The sequence below is a fragment of the Strigops habroptila genome, chromosome 7, assembly GCF_004027225.2.
Source record: "Strigops habroptila isolate Jane chromosome 7, bStrHab1.2.pri, whole genome shotgun sequence".
NCBI lineage: Eukaryota > Metazoa > Chordata > Aves > Psittaciformes > Psittacidae > Strigops > Strigops habroptila.
This window is the reverse complement of record NC_044283.2, coordinates 62,882,953-62,903,317: the sequence shown is the minus strand read 5'-3', so window position 1 is coordinate 62,903,317 and position 20,365 is coordinate 62,882,953. Positions and strand designations below refer to the sequence as shown.

At 35.2% G+C, this 20,365-nt stretch overlaps 1 protein-coding gene across 1 annotated transcript in view; it reads right to left on the bottom strand.

The window, feature by feature from the left end:
• The window catches only part of TTC29 (tetratricopeptide repeat domain 29), a 216,333-nt gene that overhangs the window by 130,859 nt on the left and 65,109 nt on the right, over positions 1-20,365 (bottom strand). The window lies entirely within an intron of this gene.

Sequence of the window (20,365 nt, the reverse complement as noted above, 5' to 3'; positions counted from 1 at the left end):
GCTAAGGAATCTGGGAGTTTATAAGAACTGGAAATAGTGAGAAGGAACCAATGAGCTTTTGGTAAATGCAAATGAAAATTATAAGAGAAACCATAACAGGGATGATAAAGAATACAAAGAGCAGAGTTTTTTCAGTAGCCTCTTTTTTAGTGTTGGAAACTTGAAACGTGCAGAAGAGATCTTTTTTTTTTTTTTTAGCACAGGTTTGACCTAGTTTTTATCACTAAAACTGTTTGGAAAACCACAATGTCAAAATCAATTGTTATAATCTATTTTGGAAGGATCAAGCGGACAGAAAGCACTTCAAAAATGGCATTACCTCTTTCTGAGTTGATGGCAATCGGAAGCAAATGATCTTGAATGTTTATGGGTCAATGTTCTAACAGATAAGCCAGAAACTGACAGGGTACTTAGCTGATATCAAATCACACTAGAGAACAGCATGACTTATGCCTTACCCACCTACAACATATAGGGAAAACACTGCTGTACTGCAGCGAAATTCAATCCAAGTGACATATGTTGGAGGCCTCATGCTGCCAGTGTTAAAATGTACCTGGCATTTCAAAATATTTTAAATGTCAATTTCCTAACTTAAAAAGTGTTGCATCCAACACAGGGGAATTCTATATTAGACCTCATCTTGTCAGATGAAAAGGAATTGATCACAGAACTAAAAATTAGCCATAGCTTAGGTATAACTCATAATGATTTGGTCACATTCGTTATGTGCAAACAGAATTAAGTCCAAACCAATAATATATATACTTAGTGATTTGAAAGGGCTAATTTTATAAAGGTGAATACCATTATAAGGTAAAGCTGTCAGGAGAAAGAATTTGATCTGAAATGGGAGAATGGTAATTGGAAAACGTTTAAGGATATTAGCCCAGATACCCACAAAGACATAATCCCACAACTAAGGAATACACTTGCTGAAAAGTCAGGGTGGTTTACAAGGAAAACATCTATGAAACAGAAGAAGGAATGTGGTATCTTACATGTACACTGTGAGCTAGGAACTGTAGAAAATTACTGTGGGTAGTAAAAGGTTGTGAGGGAAATATACATATGGTCAACAGTTAAAATGTGGAAAATGGAAGTTTAAGTATAAATGATAGAAAATGATCTGAATAGTGAGAAGACCCTATTAAAGGATAATGATGCCAGCTTTAACCACAGTTAGTGACAAACTTTGATGTTAAAACATATATATATATATACACACACACACACACACGCTTCTGCACATTTGGGAAGATGGCAGCTGAAATAGTTACGTTATATGGTATCAAAGAGTTGTTGTCTATTCAAATGATAATGTAGGAGGACAGTTCAACTTCAGTTACTAAACCAAAACTGGCATTAGAGAGTTTTGAATGAGCATGTCAAGAAGTTGTATACACTATCAATGTCCATCTTCAGAAGTTCTTGGAACACTAAGACATTTACATGAAGAGGGTACAGCTAGTATTGTTCCAATACTTTAAAAGAATAAAACGGTTAATGGTAGTTTACCAATTTCGCACTCTTCACAAGCAAAATATGGAACAGCCAATATAAAATTCAGTCAACAAAAAATTTAAAAGATGACATAATTCCAATTAACATGGGGCTCTGCAGTATACACACACGCACACACATACATATATATGTATATAGTCAGAAAAATAGAGCCTGGCAAACAGACTTTCTTTTCTTAATGAGGCTGCAGGTTTCATTTATTGATGTAATTTAATGAGATTCCAGTAAAGCATTTGACTGATTATCACAGGGCTTTTTGGATGAAGCACTTCAGTAACACAATTATTTCTATCCTGTACATAAACTTACAAAGAAAACTTGTAAAAACCGAAATGATAAACCAGCAGATTTAGAATTACTGGTAATATTCTGGAATGATCTCTGAAGTACTTCACAAGCAGCCATTTTACGCCACGGCTACATCTTCCATGTTAACCGTATATAAATCATTTGACTTGGAAGCAAAGTAAGAATTTCTTTATGAATATGCGTTCAAAGGATCCTTCATGCCAAACAAAATGTAACTTGGAAAGAGCACCCTTTAGTAAGAATCAAAGGCGGTCTACATCTATATAGTAGTACAAAGAGGCAGTAGCCTTTTTGTGGTTAAGGATGAAACCAACTCTTATTACAATGCTGTATTGCAGCACCAATATAATTAGTTTAGAAATGTTCGGCCTGCAAGTCCTGAAGGGAAAGGGTGTCTGTCCGTGGAAAAAAACCCCACAGTTCAATTGCTAACACTTTTTGTTCCTCTCACTGGGGTAGGTCTTCTTCCAATTCTGTAAGCAATGATAATGTCCAAAGAACGGTAACATTTTATAGCAGATCAACTTTGCAAAAACTGTGAAAATTTAATTTGTTTGAGGAAATTTGATGTTTGGATGTTGGAATATTAAAAAAATGTAATCTAAACAGGCAAAAAGTGCAAGATATTGATAATTTTGAGTAGCCGGTACCGTTTTAGGCAACGTGTTTGTGCAGCTTTTATGGTTGTATGAAAAGGGAATTGCTAATATACTGTCTGTTCTTCAATGTGCAATGCCAAATAACATACATATTGTGCATTGGTATACTAGATCATCATCAAGTTCTATTGCTGGCATAATAGGCTCAGGAATGAGACAAATATTTGACAGAGAACACAAGTCTCCAAAATTTTTACTTCATGGTTCTTGTCATGTTTCATCTTGCTGTAGCTTGCAGCTGGTAGATGGAAATGTTCCACAGTAGCATTAGAGAAAAAGATTAGACATCATAAACTTTTGTTTTATCACTATTTCCATTTCTCTTTGCTTATGGCAATTCAAACACTGTAGCGGGAAACTAAGCAAAATAGGACTGCGTTAACACTAATGTACTGGTGAACATTTACTTATGTAAGTTTTTCCATTCACTCAAAATGGAACTACTTGTGTAACTAGAAACTTGCTAAAAGAAGTATCAATCCTTCCCAGGTTAGCTCTAAACAAATAGGTTTAAGGGCTGATATAGCTAAAAGGAGGATAAATATAATTATGGTTTTCTAAAACAACCTATAGGTATTTCAGTAAAAATCGAGTCTGAGTGTTTATTAAAGTATGGAATGTGCCTTCGTAGAAATAGGTACTAGGGAAGAGGATGTGCTACAAAAAATGAGAAAATATATTTGTTTGTTTGGTTTCTTTTGGTGGTTTTTTTTTTTTTTTTTGGGTTCTTTTTTTACGGAAGTAGCATTATTTAAAAAAATAAAAGTAGCATATTTTGAAATAAGGGCTACAACGGGCAAAATATTTCTCACTCTTGGGCATTACTGTTCTGCATGTCTAGAAATTTGAGTTTTGCATTTTTAAAAAGAGGATATAAACATTCATAGTCCTGGAAGCTCCAGAGATACTGCACTTCAATTTCATGGCTATTACAAATGATAACTGGATTCATGGTAACCTAACACATCTCAGAAGTGTCTAAATCAGTATTTCTTTAACTTGAGTGACATGTACAGTATAAACAAAGGTGGCATTGTACAAAGATTTCATTAGCATTTCCCTGAGATCACCTAATAAACTTACTAGTGAATAATGGAGTCACAGGTAATACTGCTTTCCAAAACTCATGCTGCCAAGTCTTTTCTATCATGCCATTGCATGCCTACATTCTACATGCATTACTGAGAAAACTGTCCTGGCATGCACTCTATGCATTTACTTCTGCTCCCTCATTTTACAATAAACTGAATTTTATCCCTTTAATATCTCCTCCTGGTTCTGTGGTAATTTTTACTTATTTCAGGTATTAGTACTCACAGACTTATAGGTATGCATTAGATTTTAATCTTCTGAAACATTTGTAACATTATCAACTTATTTGGTTCGTCTTCTTTGGAAAGTTGTCTAAAAAGATTTATATAAAAAGTTAATCAAACTACATCACTGACTCAGCTCATCAGTACAACTTTTCCATCACCATAACAATATCCATGTGACATCTAGCTTATCATCATGAATTATGGGGGAAAGGATAAACAACCCATTAAGAAATTAAAGGCCCACAAAGGTGCAGTTTGATAAAGGATAAAAAAACCCCACGGGGTATGTATAATAAGATCTCTCTCCCCCGAAGAGTGATCGTTATCTTTCTTTCATGAGCGTCAAAGATCTGGAGCTTCTCAGTGCCTCGGGCAAGTGAGTTTGAAGGTCTCCTTCATGATTGAATGGAAAATAGTAATCAGAATTAGGTTAAAACAGTTTATCTTACAGAGCATTTTAAAAAATGCTTTATGTGTAGAACTAATATTAGTAACTGATAGAAATAGCCACTATAATCACATGTAGAAAACTTCACTGTGTTTTGGGTATACAGTGTGTCATTATCTGTTTATTCTGGTATGTGTTGGGACAAGCTCTGTTTCATGGAGAACTGAGCTGAATAGCTCTAATACATTTATTTGTATAGTTTTACTTCTGTAATAAATGGAAGCCCGTATAAAAGAACAGTGACTTACAGATAAAGATGTCTTTACAACCCCAAGAGAAATAAGTTATTCTTAAATGAGTTTTCATTTCCTGGGACAAAATATACAGCCGATATCCTTACTGTACTGTAATTAATTATGCCTTTTTGTACTAATAGAAGATAGTAGTATTTACAGTCTTTCAGATTCCTCTGAATAAATTTCATGATTCTGTATATGGTATGACTTGTGGCTGAACGAGAATCTAACTACATTGAAAGAGGTGCAGTCAAAACGATAGACTTAAGTGATGACAATAGAATTGTCCAGTACAGTTCTCTTCCTTGTCTAAAAGATTGTGTTAAAATTAGCAAAAAAAATAATTTGAGATAATCAGAAAGACTGCCAGCAAAAGGTGCGCATGGTAAGTTGCTCTGAAGAATAATTTTTTTTCCCCAGTAAGTTGAAATTCTGAAGTTTTACACTTGGTCCCTGCAGATTTTTTATTCTTAATTCCTGTAAAACTCTTCTTCCATTATTGTTTTCTAGTTCTGGTTACACCTGTTGATCGCCTCCCATCTTCAACACTGATACAGACAAGTAAATACATGTTATTTACAAATAACATTTCATGATGGAGCCTAGCCCTGAGATCTCTGTGCACTACTGCAGTGTAAATGATAAAGAACAGCATGTTAACTACATAGAACAGACGTCTTTTGAGGTCAGAAGATCTGAAATTCTTTCTAGTTGATTTCTGGAACACTGTCAGTGACAGCCAGCATTGCCTTTGGACTGTTCTCTGTTGGTCTGTGATTTATATAATGTATTCAGGTGGGAGAGCGAGAGGAGGCTTACCTACATTTTAATTGCTCACTTACATTTTAACTGCTCACCTATTGAGGTTTGTAACTTAAAGTAGCAGGAGTGAAAACGCATGGAAAGGCCACGTCTAGGAAAATAATGTGGTGGTGTTTCATAGTCCTAAGACAAAATTTCGTGTATTGTGCCAGAGGTAGTTCAAATCCTTTGGGTTCAGTAGGTCTGGCGATTAATGGATGTTTTTGCACCACTGTGTAAATTTCTGTAAGACTAAGAAGTGTTGCTCTTTTTAGGTGTAGTAGATATTAAAATTGAACTTTGGAAACTTTGGGGATGAAAAGCACTTCACAGGCATATACTTCCACATTACTTACCTTCAAACTGAACTTAAAATTATGCACTGTGTTAAAAACATTGTTTTATATTAATGTAATTTGTCTTAGTGTCCTTGTCAAATTATTTTGTGTAAGTTTCTGGTACATTGGATTGTTGTTATCAACCAGCCACAAAAGCGATACTGAAATTCTAATGGAGGCCATTTTAACTTTCCCTATCAGTGACATGAGTATAGGTTTCATTTATTAATTGTAGCTGATTAGCCACAAGGCAAACATTTAATTAAACCTTGAGAGACAATAACAATGCACATAAATTATCCATTTAAGATCACATAGGTCTCCATATTTCATTAAAAATTGTTTAACCAATAACCACACATCTTAAGCTCAATGGGTATTTGCACAAATTTGAAGTCAGAAAATCCCCTAGTGCATTGCTGTTTTTTCCAGACATTTGTTTCTTAGTGCAATTTGATTTGTATTTACTTACACTTGGTCATGCTGCTTTCCTGATTAGTGAGACTGCCAGTCAAATCATGGATTAACAATTGATTTAAAAAGTCCTACCAAATTATTTACTGTATTTACTTTCAAAATAATTTCAAAATAGTCTAAAAGATACATTTGTTGCTCATGGGATTCAGAAAAGCAAAAATCAAAACAAATACAACGTTATATTGCTATATATTGAAGGCTTCTGCTTTGAATTATTTTTGTCCCAATGCAGCTGTTTTCTGTTCTAGTACTGAGATTTTTTTTTATTCCTGCAAGAATACATGCTTATTGTTTTATATGTTTTTCTGAGGACTGGCATTATATTAAAAGCATACTTGAGTATGAAATTCAGATGCAAGGAGCAAGATGAGTACTTAAATACTATGTGAGTATTAATACCATTTTTCTCTAAAAGCCCCCATACTTTCCACGAGTTTGAACAGATAATTATCTGCTCTGTGAAGTAACTTTCAGAAATGGGAACTTCCTTAAAACACTTGTGGCCAGGTTATTTTTCTTCAGTGTATATTTTCTACCAACTATACTTTCTGAATAATGTAGACTGAGGCAAGGAAGTTCAGACAAATAGGCAAGGAAAAAAAAATCACCTGGTAAAACAAAAAATGGTTTTGATAACATAGTGCACTGATTCTTGTTTCATATGATTTTAACGCTTACAGCCCTACCTCAAAGTTACAAGAATTTGACACTAAATTCTATTTCACTATCCTGTGATACTGTATAAGGAGCATGGGGAAGTATGATGTGAGGTATGCTTGATTTTCCTTCAGTGTATTATGTTCAAAATTACATAAATGTCAAATACATTTATGTGTATTGGACATTGCAAATATTTGCTGAAAATAAGTCAAAAGAGATTCATATAAACGTCAGTGCCAGTCCATACACCTGCCTCTTCTTTACATGGCTGTTGTCTGTGTAATCAATACTCTTAGAATAGAGATCTTGTCTCTCTGTTTTCAAAGGATTTTATTTTTAGGAGTACTGGGAAAACAGCTTCTACTTCATTGTGAGGTGAAAGTACTTCTGAAAATCAGTCTTGTGGGGTACTAACAAAGCTTTGCAAATAATTACTGCTAGTACTAAGACATTAAAACAAGATACAAGACAAACTACTGTTTCTTGCAATAGACATTTTTAAAGAAATTGCCAAGCTTAAGTACATGAACTTCACCAAAGGAGTCAGTATGATCAAACCTCTTAGGTCAGATGGGCCCTCTAATATTCCAAGCTAGCCTCTTTCCCTTCTTTTCCTTCAGGTTTAGGGACAGGTTCTGTGACTTCTTGCCTAACATTTTTTTTTTTTCTTTTTCTGTTTTATTTTCAATTTGGAAAACAGAGGGCAAAGCAGCTAGAAATCATTTATCAAATAAAAGCAAGCAGAGAAAAAATAAAACCAAACCAAAAACCAAACTCAAAACCTGAAATACAGTAGATTTGCACAACTGTCTGTGAAGTTAAATGTAGGTTACTCCATTCATGTACAAAGATATTTAGATGGCAAATAGAAACTAGCTGCTGTGAAGCACATCACATTCATATATAATTGAAGCACCCGAGAGTAAAATACTGAGACACAATAGGTGACAACTGACAAAAACAAAAGAAGAAGTATAAAACATGATACAAAACTCCAGGGAGTGTAGAGGATATCTAACACAGGCTGAAGAACCTACAGTAATTGTACCTAAATTACCAGATAATATAAAATAATAACTGAACTGATGAAGCCAGAGAATTCAGTGAAGTACTGCTGAGGCACAGAGCTTCTGTTTTAACGATATATTACTGGAATCAGTAACATTTGCCTGATATTCTTCAGTACCTTGCAAAGAGAAGGAAGATTTTTAACTTGTTGAAAGATGTCCAGAATAGGGAAGCAGGAGTTCCCCAGCATAAGCCACTGTCCCTGTGTCCCTGAAAGAACAGCTCCACTCATTCTTTCTGGATCTGTCTAAAAACAAAGTGTTTGGAGATGGAGGTGACATTTATTGCCCCTCAGTCTGCAGGGACATCCAAATGTTACTCAAAGTAATACTGGTTCAGTCTAGCCTTACCCTTTTTCTGATTGCTTATCTAGTCGAAATTGAAGACAGCAGCTGACAATGACAGTTTAGGACCATAAATCCTGGAAAAGACATTTTGCTGTGGTAATAGCTGGACTTGGATCTATGTGCAGTTGCAGTAGGCTCTGACATAAATGCATTTGTCTTGTGGTGGCCAAATGGGCAAAACTGTGGAGTCACATTCTTTTCCAAATGTGAAGCAGAAGTTTGTATCAGACAGTTTCTTATGAATTAGCCTTTGGGAGAGGACACTGTTTATTGAAAATTAGCCTTTGGGAGAGGACACTGTTTATTGAAAATGGATGTTCTTGGCATTGATTCTTCTGTTAACTGGATTAACTTCACACTACTGTAACTGTAGTACACACATATATAGCGATTTTACACCACAATTTCCTCAGATGCGAAGAATTCAGGCATCTGAATCATCTATCCTGACCGTAATTTTTCCATAATTATACATGCTTCCTGAATTTTTAATCTTTAAACCCCAGAAAGAAGTGAGGATGATGCTAAGGGCTCCTTTTCTTGCGACTTGACTGTGAATTCAAAACCTTTATAACATGTATGTCAGAACAACATCAGTCTTTAGCCTCAGTCTTTAGTCTTAAATGTTGCCAGACATATGTCACAGAGTGATTAATGATTATTTGCTCAAACAGTTTCAGCTAAGTACATAGTATCTCTGTCTTGAAACAAGCTGAACTGAAACTGTAGTTTAGTAACCTGGCTCACCTGGGAGATGGATTACACCAATATTCAAGATAACAATATGAGTTTACTGCAAGAAAGATTAGAAGCTAACATTAGAAGACAACATTATCTCCTGCTGGATGATACACTGTAATGCCAGCACCCATCCGCCTTTAATCTTGGATTTGTTGAGAGGAATTTGGGGTCTCCAGAACCCTGTTCAGAGGATTTAGCAAGGATGTACGTGTGCCTCTGCTTATGGAACGTCAGTAGTAGCTGGTAAAGCCAGCTACTACTGGCAACTACATCCTCAAAAATGGCATTTCTCCTTGCTGGGGGCAGAACGGAAAGACCTAGCTAGAGCTGCTTATTCTGATGGGGGAAAGGCTTCAGATGCATATTTGAAAACAGCAGCAACATGACTGCATTGCTAAACTGAAGCTGACCAAAGAGGAAGAAAAAAGTGGTAGAACTGGCTTGGGACAGTGTGTTGGATAACAAGTTTGGAAATCAACAGAATTCCTCCTATCTGTTTTGCAGAACCAGAACCTTTTCTGCTCTAACAGCTTAAAAAGTACAGGGTTAAGAATGTTACATAAAGTAGGTTTATAATCACCTACATTTTAATTTTATATTCACCCAATTTTTTAATTTTAACAGCTGCCTTCTTGTCTACCGTGTAAATTTTTGCATCTCAATTCTCACAGTTAATCCCTACCCTTTTCAACCTGAGCAGAATTTAGGCACTGCCTTTCAGTCTCTGTACACAGTTCTAGCATGCAGCTTCCCTGTCTTGCACACTCCTGTGAGAGCTGGGTCCCTGCTATCCAGCCAGAGAGGACTCATTACAAAGACAAGTTCCCCAAGAGCCTTCACAAATTTAGTATTTGTTTTCTCAGTTGCAAATTAAATGGCATAAGTCCTTGAAGTACCATAGCAATGTGATGACTGAAGTGTATGAAATACTGGCATTGCAGAGATCCGACACTTGATTGTTTTTAATTTTATCCATATACAGAACAGGTCGAAAATGTGTGACACACAGGTAGCTATCTGGCTTGTTCTCAAGCAGATGTTTCTAAGGAAAGAGCTAGTGATTCTCCTTCTTTGCACCTAATGCTTTTTCTTCAAGTACTGATGTTTCTTTTTCTCGTTTAAAGCTAATTCTTTATTCTTCCTTGATCTTATAGCAAAATGAGCCTTCTTCCTATAAGAGCAGTTCTTTGGTTTTGCTGCCTTTACCTTAGTAAATTTTTCTCATTATGTTTACATTGTCTCTTGAAGAGGGACAAAATTCTGTATCTATACAGACAGGGAGCAGACAAGCAGGACTGCAGGAACGCACAGAAACACTGGAAACAGTACGCAGACAGGCATGCCCAGAAAAGCAGATCGTATTGCTAATGCCACAGTCATATCCACATGGAAGTTTAGTAAGAGTTATCTATTTTGGTTTTTTCCTAGGAAAGGTCTGGTCAGGGTCCATTCATCTCAGATAACTTATTTATGTACATGAAAACACATCAAGACACCGCTTATAATGTCTAGTACAGGTAGTGGCAAATGGAGGATACTGACATATGATTGTGGACAGCTTATAAAATAAAATGAAGTTTAATGAAATAAAATGAAAAGCATACATATGTTCTTATATAGCCACTGATTGCTTAATGGAACAATTCTGATTTGAACTTTTTAAGTTTTTGCAGAGTATCTGCTTCATTTATAAGTGAAAAAGCTCTAATCAAACCTGCCGTTCAGTCTTAAAAGATTATGTTCAGTTGGATAGTTTCTTATCCAAAAAATTTTGTATTTATTTTAAAAGGTGGAATAATCTCTCATTATTATAAGGCCAATAAGAGGCAGGTTAGAAAAGCAGTGCCCTAAGTCTTTATTAAAATTCCTTTTCTGTTTATATTTTTGATGCTGTCAGCTGTATTTTCACTAACTGATAATAATGTATCATAGAATAAATAGAAGTGTTATACTTTTGTATGCTTACATAGTTGAAGTAGAGGATAAATAATGCTGATAGCTGTATGTATGATTTGAAAGTTAAATTGACTATTTTTAATTTTGGGGGAATGCAAATTATATTTACCTGTACAAATCAAACATTTCTCCTCCTTTTTAAAATATCACTACAGGATTTATATAGTAATGATTTAAGACACTATAAGTAACAATAGCAGTACTGCAGTTTGCAGTAGTTACTGTAGAATACTGTATTTTATAAATGTGATACTTCACATCATATTTCACCCAGTAAAACTCAGTTTTTCAGGTTCTAAAAGTGAACATGTAAATATTCAAGTGCACAGTTATAATGACGGAGATGAAGTGTGAAAACCTAGACCTTCATGTCTATGTTTCTAGATATTATATAATCAGCATACAGTTGTAATTCAGCATGATGTTGTTACAAAAGGGTAAGAAACCCTCAACTTTTTCTGGACATGCATCTCTACTAAGGCAGAGAGTGGTAGCTAATACTGAGAAATAAAATGTATGCAAGTAAGAATATGCAGATCTAAACTGCTATATACAAAACATCGAGTATTACAGAGTGGTTTTATTCTTTGATAGACATCTGTTATAATCTGTAATTAGTAATCACCAATCTAATTGATTTTGCCTGGCTCACAAACACACTAGGATGCACAGCTTTCTATGTTTCCCTTGCTATTTTTATTTGCTATTATAACCATTATTGCAGCATTAGTTGTTTGGGTAGTGGTGAAGTTACTTCATATGGGGATGCATTTTTATATGTCATTCTGAGAATAAAATACTGACTTCACTGCATGTTTTTCCTGCCAAGATTAGCTGGAGTTTGTTGAAATTCAAATCCAAAATGAGAAATAGGTATTCTGGTTGTGCATTGGACTTAGTCATAATCTTTACAGAAGATAAAGCCTTTGACTGCATTAATGTTTCTTGATTGTTGTACGTGATTGTTTGCATCTTCAGAGTAAATCAAGTAGTAAAAACTGCAGCTGTGATTTACTTTTGAGTGCACCTGACATGATTTATCATACCATCATAGTTAAGGAAGTAGACTATAAGTTAGTCTAAAACAGTGTCTTAGATGTCTATATCTAAGAGCTTTGTACGATGATAAGAGAATTCTTGAACACACATTGCTTGCTTTTCCATACAAGTTTTTGTACTTTAAATCATTGTGCATCTTTTCTGCACATATACCTGTGGTATTTTAGTCCTTATTTTCTTTTCAAGCATTAACATCATAAGTGGAATAAAAAGCTGATGTCAGGTTTCAGTTTGTATATCCTTTTTTGATTCCAGTCTTGTGCTCCGATTCAGGCATTCCCGCTGCTTATTCCAGTTACATCTTTTGAATTTCCTGTTGCCATACGGATAATTGAGTATCTTGCACAGTGTTTTTCTATACAGAGTAAACATGCCACTTCCGCATTATAAGTACGATCTACGGTCAGTTCTTATGCAGTATTTATGCATGTCTTTCCAGAAGGATTATTTTGATGCTAATTTAGGCCACTGAAGAGCAGTGAGCCATCACTAGTAAAATAAAACCTTTAGACAAATCAGATTTCAGATTTCATATTTTTCAAAATCATGACAACAACTAAATGATGTGTGACTAACACATCTATCTCTTCCCCCTCCCAAGCCCTTCTCAAATCCTGTCAGTGACACAGAAGTTTGCAATTTTTATGGTTTCATTTTTGTGAACTTTCCCAGGGTTCTACTATTTATGAAGTGGCAGGTACTTCTGGAAAGTAGAGATTGATGTAATATGTAAGAGTAAGAGAAAGGATCCTTAGACACACAACTTTTTCTACTTTGTTTGCCAGAAATTTGCAGACACAGCTGGTAGAAAATCTGAAATGTTACTGATTAAGTATATTATTTGGCAAAGACCATTGTGTATAATATTTCAAAACTGCTTCAGCATTATGGACCAAAACATAATTGAAAATAGGGAATAATCAGTAATTGTATGTTATACTATTACTTCAACACTAGTAAAAGGAAGAAAACTGTGACCATGTAATAGAATTTTAAAGTTCTGGGTTGGTTTGTTTTCTAAGGACACCATTGATACAATAATGCAAATAAGTTGGGTAATGTGGCCAGGCAAACCTCTCAATTTGTTTTAATTCTTCTTATAGTTATGCATTATTCATGTTGCATTAGCATATGCACTGTTTATTTCCCTAATTGTAACAAGCACTTAATTAATTACACTATAACCTCTTGAATCTATAGGCCAACTGTTGCGTCTTTAGTTAACATTTTAAAATCTCATCTTTTTCCATTTTTCCTTGTGTCTTTGATGTTTTGTTTCTTACCCTTCTTGTTTGGGTTCTCTGTGGAATAGTCTCAGAATAATCTTGCAGTTCTCTTTTATGACAGAAACTTTGCATTTTAACAGTTGTCTGGAGATAGCTTCTTCCTTGTGAAATATCAGTTTTAATAACAAGAAAAGAAAAATACCATAAATCTGCACTAACCACATAAAGCTGAAGTCTCTGAGAGACTGATTAACATTGAGACTCTACACAGGTTTTTCAATAATTAGAGGATGTGCTTGCATGGAGCCATGACTGCTCTGGCCTTGATGCCATTTCCCAGGGCAGACAGCAATTATTACAGCCCACAGTATACTTCCTACACTCTCTGCCGCCAGCCACTGAAGATCTTTTTGGAGTAAAGGTCTCTTAATTTTCTGCGTTCTTGTCATCAGTTTGGATTAGCAACATATTCTACTAGTTTTCTTCAGTTGCTTTAGAAACAATTGACAGCTGCTTTTCTGCTGTAGTATTTTCTTTGCACCTGAGGTTGAAGAGATCGTGATCATAACTTTGATTATATTAACATAGTAGATAACAGTCTTGGCATTTTCAGCAGGGCAGCTAGAACCAAACTGTTTCCACTATCTTTGAGCTCAAGTGAATAACCCCCACCCAGCGCTCCCAAGCTTTGTGATATGGATTACAGTTATTTATTGTTCTCAGATTTTTATCACCTCCATGCTTCACAAATGAATTATTCATTGAGGTAGAGTGATCTTTCTTCTGTGATACAGTGTCTTCACCTTATATATACATTCTGTGGTTATTTTGACTAGAATTTTATTGTATTCTAAAAACACAAACTATAAAACTGGGTCACCCAATTTAACATTAAAAACCAAAATATATATATACCCATAGCTAGTAAATTAAATGCTAAGTGGTTAAATTTAAAGTGGTTACATTGCTCTTTAATTGTACAGGTAAGATCCTACTAGTTATTAGTAGGGAGAAAATGTCCAGGTTGCTTTTTGTAACATAACATTGAACTGGGCTGTGTAACTGCAGAACTAGATTCCTGGTCTTGGCTGCTTTATGTGTGTTAAACTTCTTTAGCAAATATTAAGATGTTTTATGTCTGGGTGCAAGGAGTGTTTTAGGGTTCTTATTGCTAGTTGGCTATCCTATCAACATACATGTTTAGATTTGCCCTAAACAGGTAACAGCTGCTGCAGATGTTTAGATGGGCATAATGCAGACAGGCAATAAGAAGAACTGAGCAATGAAGAATAATCTCCAGAAAGAAGAACGGACTATGACTTTGTAGATTAGAAAACTGATTAGAAACCCTTTGGAAAAGGATGAATGTGGAAACTAAGAACAACTTTTCAGAAAAAGATAAATTTTGAAATATAGATTGACGCTAAGGTGCAGATTGAAAGAGGAAGAGAGGAAGAGTAAATTCTAACATGGAACAGGTCATTCAAACAAATACAAATGGTTAGTGAAGAAAAATCAGAAAGTGTGGAGGAGGATGAAAGACTTAAAGGTAGTAGTTAGAATGTAAAAAATAGAAGGCATAACTAATGTTAGTGGGAGAAAGTAAAGTATTAAATACCTGTTGAATACAGTTCTGGAGAGAAAATAGAGGAAAAACGCTATCAGGCCAGGTATTGTCTGAGAAAGAAGAGTGAAAATGCAGGTAAATACAACTGGATATCCAGTGGACTGGTACCAGTGTTGCCAAGTACAGTGCCTGGAAGTTTTGAAGAAAAGATTAGATATCCAAGGCAGCTGTAACATGTAAACAAACTTTTCACTCTCAGATACCTTCAGTAGGATAGGGTTGAGTTGAGTTACAAGGTGGGAATATCCTGATGAGGGGGGTACTGTCTTCTATTCCATATGTTAACAATATTTTCAGTCAGGCACCATCTAAAGAGAGTAACAATTTTATGTGGCATTTCTCTTAAGGGAGGGGAACGTAAAATATCCTTTTTAAAGTAACATCTCAGCTGCAAAAAGCATTAACAGTGGTGGCTTTGATTCATATATTTGGGTACCAGAGAAATTGTGCTGTGTTAGAAGAAACTGCTAATGTTTACACTTCATCCTTTTCTAAATAAGAATGGTGGAAAGAAGCAGACTCTGAAACGAAGGAGGGTGCTCTTCCTAAGCCACTTCAGAAAGAAGAGAAACTAACACTGTTGCATCCAACAGAGAAGAGTCATCCACTACTGGGTAAAGAGGAGGCCACAAAGTAGCGTTGCTTGGAGCTGGGACGAAGATGTGACTGGTGCTGGAAGAAGAAAATTCCAGCAGAGCAGGAAGACTGGTGAAGAGAGGATTTCTCTTTAAGAATCCCCATGTCTTAGAATGATATTAGCTGCCCGAGGATCAGAGGAAATCTGATAAGCTAGCAAATGCAGAGGTAGCCTGTTTCTTCCTGCCAGAGATGGGATTAGCTGAGCTGTAGGTGACTTAGAAAAGCACAAATGATAAATACTTTTAGTATTTATTACACCGATGAATACTTTTAGTCCAAGATCTTGAATGAGATTCCAGTCAGAACACTGTTCCAGGTTGAATGAGCTTCTAGTCCTGCACCACATACCCTGGGGACTTCATGCCTCCAAAGTTGTCACTAAAAGGTGTCATTCCCATGTGCCACAACTGCTTTTTCCAGGCTTTATACATGTACATAAAAATAATCCGAAAAATTGAACCCATTCTGGAGTTTCACTCAATCTTGCAGAAACATTTCTCCACAGTACCTAAATGTTCTGTACTTTTAAATTTCATGCCATTGAAATCAGACTTTCAGAGCGATTTTCTTCTGATTTGGATCCTTCTCTGTGCTTAAAACTTCATCTCAGCTTTGATTCCTAATTGCCAAGACCATTTTTGAATGTATCGCATGGGATTTATCCCCTCACGACTACTTTACAAATCTTCTATATAGTCTCATTTTAGCTTGGCTATTTCTCCTTCAATATCGTATATCATCATCTCCTATTCATTCCCTACATACGTTCTTCTACAAGTTCCACTATACTTGTTACTCCAATGTTACTCCCAAGTAGGTTTGTATTAAGGTTGGTTATAAAGTGCAGATAGGAAATCTTTGCATTTCTTTGTCTAGAAGGAACGTCAATTATCTTTTCAATGACAAATATTAAGTGTTAATCTGACATTCAAACAAATTCAATTCATGAGATTTTCAGATTTAGTATCTAGAAAACAGGAAAACAGGTGCTTCAGAGTTTATGCCTGTTAAAGAATGCTTTTAGGATATACGGTATTTTTACTTTCAGAATGGTGCCTAGTGCACTGCTTTTCAGTTGTTTTGTAGTTATTCAGATCATGATTAATAATACATTTCCTAAATAAGGGGTGTTATAAATGGATTAGCATATATAAATGTATATATGATTTTATATGCACATAATAAGTCTAGCAGCTCATCACTATACTGTGTTCCAGATTTTAAAAGAATTTTAAAAGGGAATAAACGTTTAGGGAGCAAAAATAGTAAATTTAAAAAAAAAAAAAGCAAGCTTAAGCATAGAATTCTATCTGGTTTCAAACAGGGGAACAGGCTTCATGTAACTCTTTCAGAGTGTAAACCAAGAGTAAGTGAAAGTGTAAGATGGAAATATTCAATTGAGCAAAATTATGTAATAATTCTACACTGAGATGTTGTATGCTCTTTTATATCACAAACAGAAAACATCTGTTTCTGCTTGATTTGGCAAGCTCTCATGAGGATAAATAAGTGATATTACATAAACAGTGCTCAACATGTTTTAATAAAAAAAGATGATACTACAATGTGGTATTTTGGGATAAAAATAATTAACAAACTATTTGACCACACTACCAACTCCTTTGTTTCAGGATAGCGGGTGGGATCTGCAGTGACAAACATAATGCATGTATTAAATACAATTAGGAAGAAAGAGCCTCTCGGGTTAGAATACTGAATAAGGCCCTCATGAAAGAGTAGTTCCTCAATTTCATGTGGTCAGATCAAGGGCTATGCTGGCTTTCCACAATGTACAATGTTTCCAAGTATCCTGGGAAAAGGATACTTGCAAAAGAAGCCTTGCAAAGCTTGTGCTGCACCCTTTTTTGTGGGCTATTGTTTCCAATGCCAGCTGGGTTTAGCTAACCAGGGATGCTAACACATGGTAATGAAATTATGTCTTTATCTTACTAGGTAGACAGCTGCTCTGCTGTTAGGATTTTGTGGGATTCCAGGAAGCTTATTTTTTTAAGGCAAAACAGGTAATGATAGAGTTTAATGCTAAAATTGATGAAACAGACTATCTAAATAGACTTGTTCAGAAATGTGGGCAGGAAAGAAAACAATACGCTGGGGTAAAGCAGCACTCAAGACAGATTGATCAGAGGGAGCAGAAAAAGATACAGTTAGAACTGAAGACTGAATAAATTCTCAAGCTGTTAGTAGTGTTCTGGAAAAGTATGGCTGTCTGTGACAAGAGTGTTCTGAAGAAGGGGTGATCAAGGTCACATTTGAGACACTAGAAAATCATTACATTGAAAGTAGTTGAGTTTTTGTCAACAGGAGAAGCAGATAAAAAGCCAAAAATAACGGGGTGGTGGCGGTATAAAGATATATCACAGAAACAGGCTAGTTATAGTTTTCAAATTTGAGTTAAATTTTGAATTTACCCTGAAATATGCACAGACAATTTAAAAATTATAAATAAAACTTAATGGAAAAGTATGTTAAATTTCTTCTACACTAAGACCTGCACTCTCTATGTTTACCTGTTACATATACTCAGAGTTAAATAGAAAATGCTTCAGACTTTAAATTTTATTTATTAACTTAAAAATTATTTTCTAAAAAATTCTTTGATATATGAAAGATTTTTCTCCAAGACCCCTCTCTTGGAATTTTATGACTATGTGAACTTTACAACTATACTTAAGGAAAGGTCTCCAACTTCATGCTTTCTAAAAAAATCACCCTTGAAAATGTTGTTTGTAGCTCGCTAATGAAATAAAGAGGCAAACAGCAAGAGGCTCTAGTGATGTGTTGATACATATGCATAAATAATTATAGCTTTAACTAAATATTTCTCTACTCTTAGATTTATTGTATCAGGTTTATGACAGAGAGACTTTTTCTAAAAGAATGCTCCAACAGAAAGGAGAGAGAATAACTTCACTGAATCCAGTGAAATTCAGTGTTTCTCTTGCTTGTGACATTAATTTCATGATATATCTGTGTATACGTGCTGAGGACTCAACCCTTTCTTTTGATTAAGAATCCCATAATTTTAAGGGTAACAGTTACAGGTATGATTATTAGCATGGAAAAAAGGAGATTTTCCTTAGTAGCTATAGCCATTCACATGAAGCTGAGTTCCACTTCAGGATATGGCGGCCTCCACTATTTAGATAAATGCAACTTGGCTGCATGAAGGCATCTTCTAATTTATTTGAAATTATTTACACTATGATTCTTAATAATGTTCTGTCAATAGCTGCTGTGCAATTACTTTCATTCTAGTAGGACTCTTACCTGTAACTGGCCATTCAGGTCACACGTCTTTTAGTTCTCTGAGTGGACGACTTCAATCTCTTGTACCTGCTATTTTTGATTCTGTTTTCTGCTCTAAGGTTAAATTTAATTGTTTTTAAGATAGTTAAAAGAATATTTCTTCTTGCCCTAGACCCTTTCTTGATTTCAATATCAGGAACATTACAACCATTCCTCATTGAAATAATATTCGTAGAAAAATCCCTTTAATAGATTGCAGTAATTTGTCTTGCTAAAGAAAATTGCGCAGAGTCTCTGTAATGTGTCATACTGTGCTTTAGTTTCTGGACCAGAAAATTCATGAAACTTCACAGTCTTATGTTCCTAAAAGCTGGACAGACTGAACAGACATGCTGGGTATTTCTCATTTTTCAGGGGACTAGTACTGTGCTTATAATCCTCCTGTTCTCTGTGACGTTCCCCCTAAAAGTCCATCTTTGGATCTGTGCATAATCATCTAGACAACTGAGGGTAGGGCATAGTCTGTAAGAGAAAGGCTTACATAAACTAGAAAGGGTTGACTAAGAGAAGAATAGCTGGAGACCTGTACAATCATTACTCGTGAAGAAAGTGGTCAAGGAATGATTTTTCCTTCTCTCTTTCAGAAGAAAAAATTGGAAAAGAAGAATTTCTGAAAAACATTAGGTGTAATCTAATTTGCTAAAAAGATTAAGAAATCACCCTCATTCATTCTTAAAAATCTCCTAAATTTGTGGATATTTTTTGAGCTTTCCTTTTTGGCCCTACCGCAGTTCTCACAGAGATATTTATTTTGAAAAGATCCATGAAGATAACCCCTGACAGATTCCATTGTACTCATCACTGTATGTTATTCCATAGCACAGTATCACCTTAATTTCTTTTTTTTATTTTCCATAATTTGAGTGATAAAAATATAAAGAGTGCATAAAATCAGTACCCCATCTTTCTTAAGGGAATCATATATACATAAAAATTGTGTGCAATATTTCTCTGCTATTTCTGGAGCACCCCAACTTTATATGGGTTTAATTGCATTATTTTTATTATTTGCATTCTATTTTGTTATTTAGTATTCTTCTGGCTGGCATAAGAAATAATGAGAAGGCTTTCAGAATGCGCATTAATGCAGGAGTTCTGTTTCCCTGGCTGACATTTCCTATAGACCTACTGTACAAGTGTCATCTGGGAAAATAATATTTGTCACAAATGTATTAGCATGAAGAGTAAAGTAGAAAAAGGTTTTAAACAGAACCAAGTTGTGTGTTTCTCTGTTTTGTTGTTTGGGTTTTGGTTTGGTTTTTTTTTTTTTTTTTTTTTTTTTTTTTGTTGTTGTTGTTGATTTTGTCTTTTTAATGGAAGAGCTATATTTCTCACATCATTGCTAATATTGCAGAAATCATAGTAGAGACCACTTCATTACTGACCACTTGGGCAATATGCAGCCAGTCAGTACACATAATCATAGAATCATAGAATCGTAGAACCGTTTGGGTTGGAAAGGACCTGAAGATCATCTAGTTCCAACCTCCCTGCCATGGGCAGGGACACCTCACACTAGACCATGTCACCCAAGGCTCTGTCCATCCTGGTCTTGCACACTGCCAGGGATGGAGCATTTACCACTTTTTTGGGCAACCTGTTCC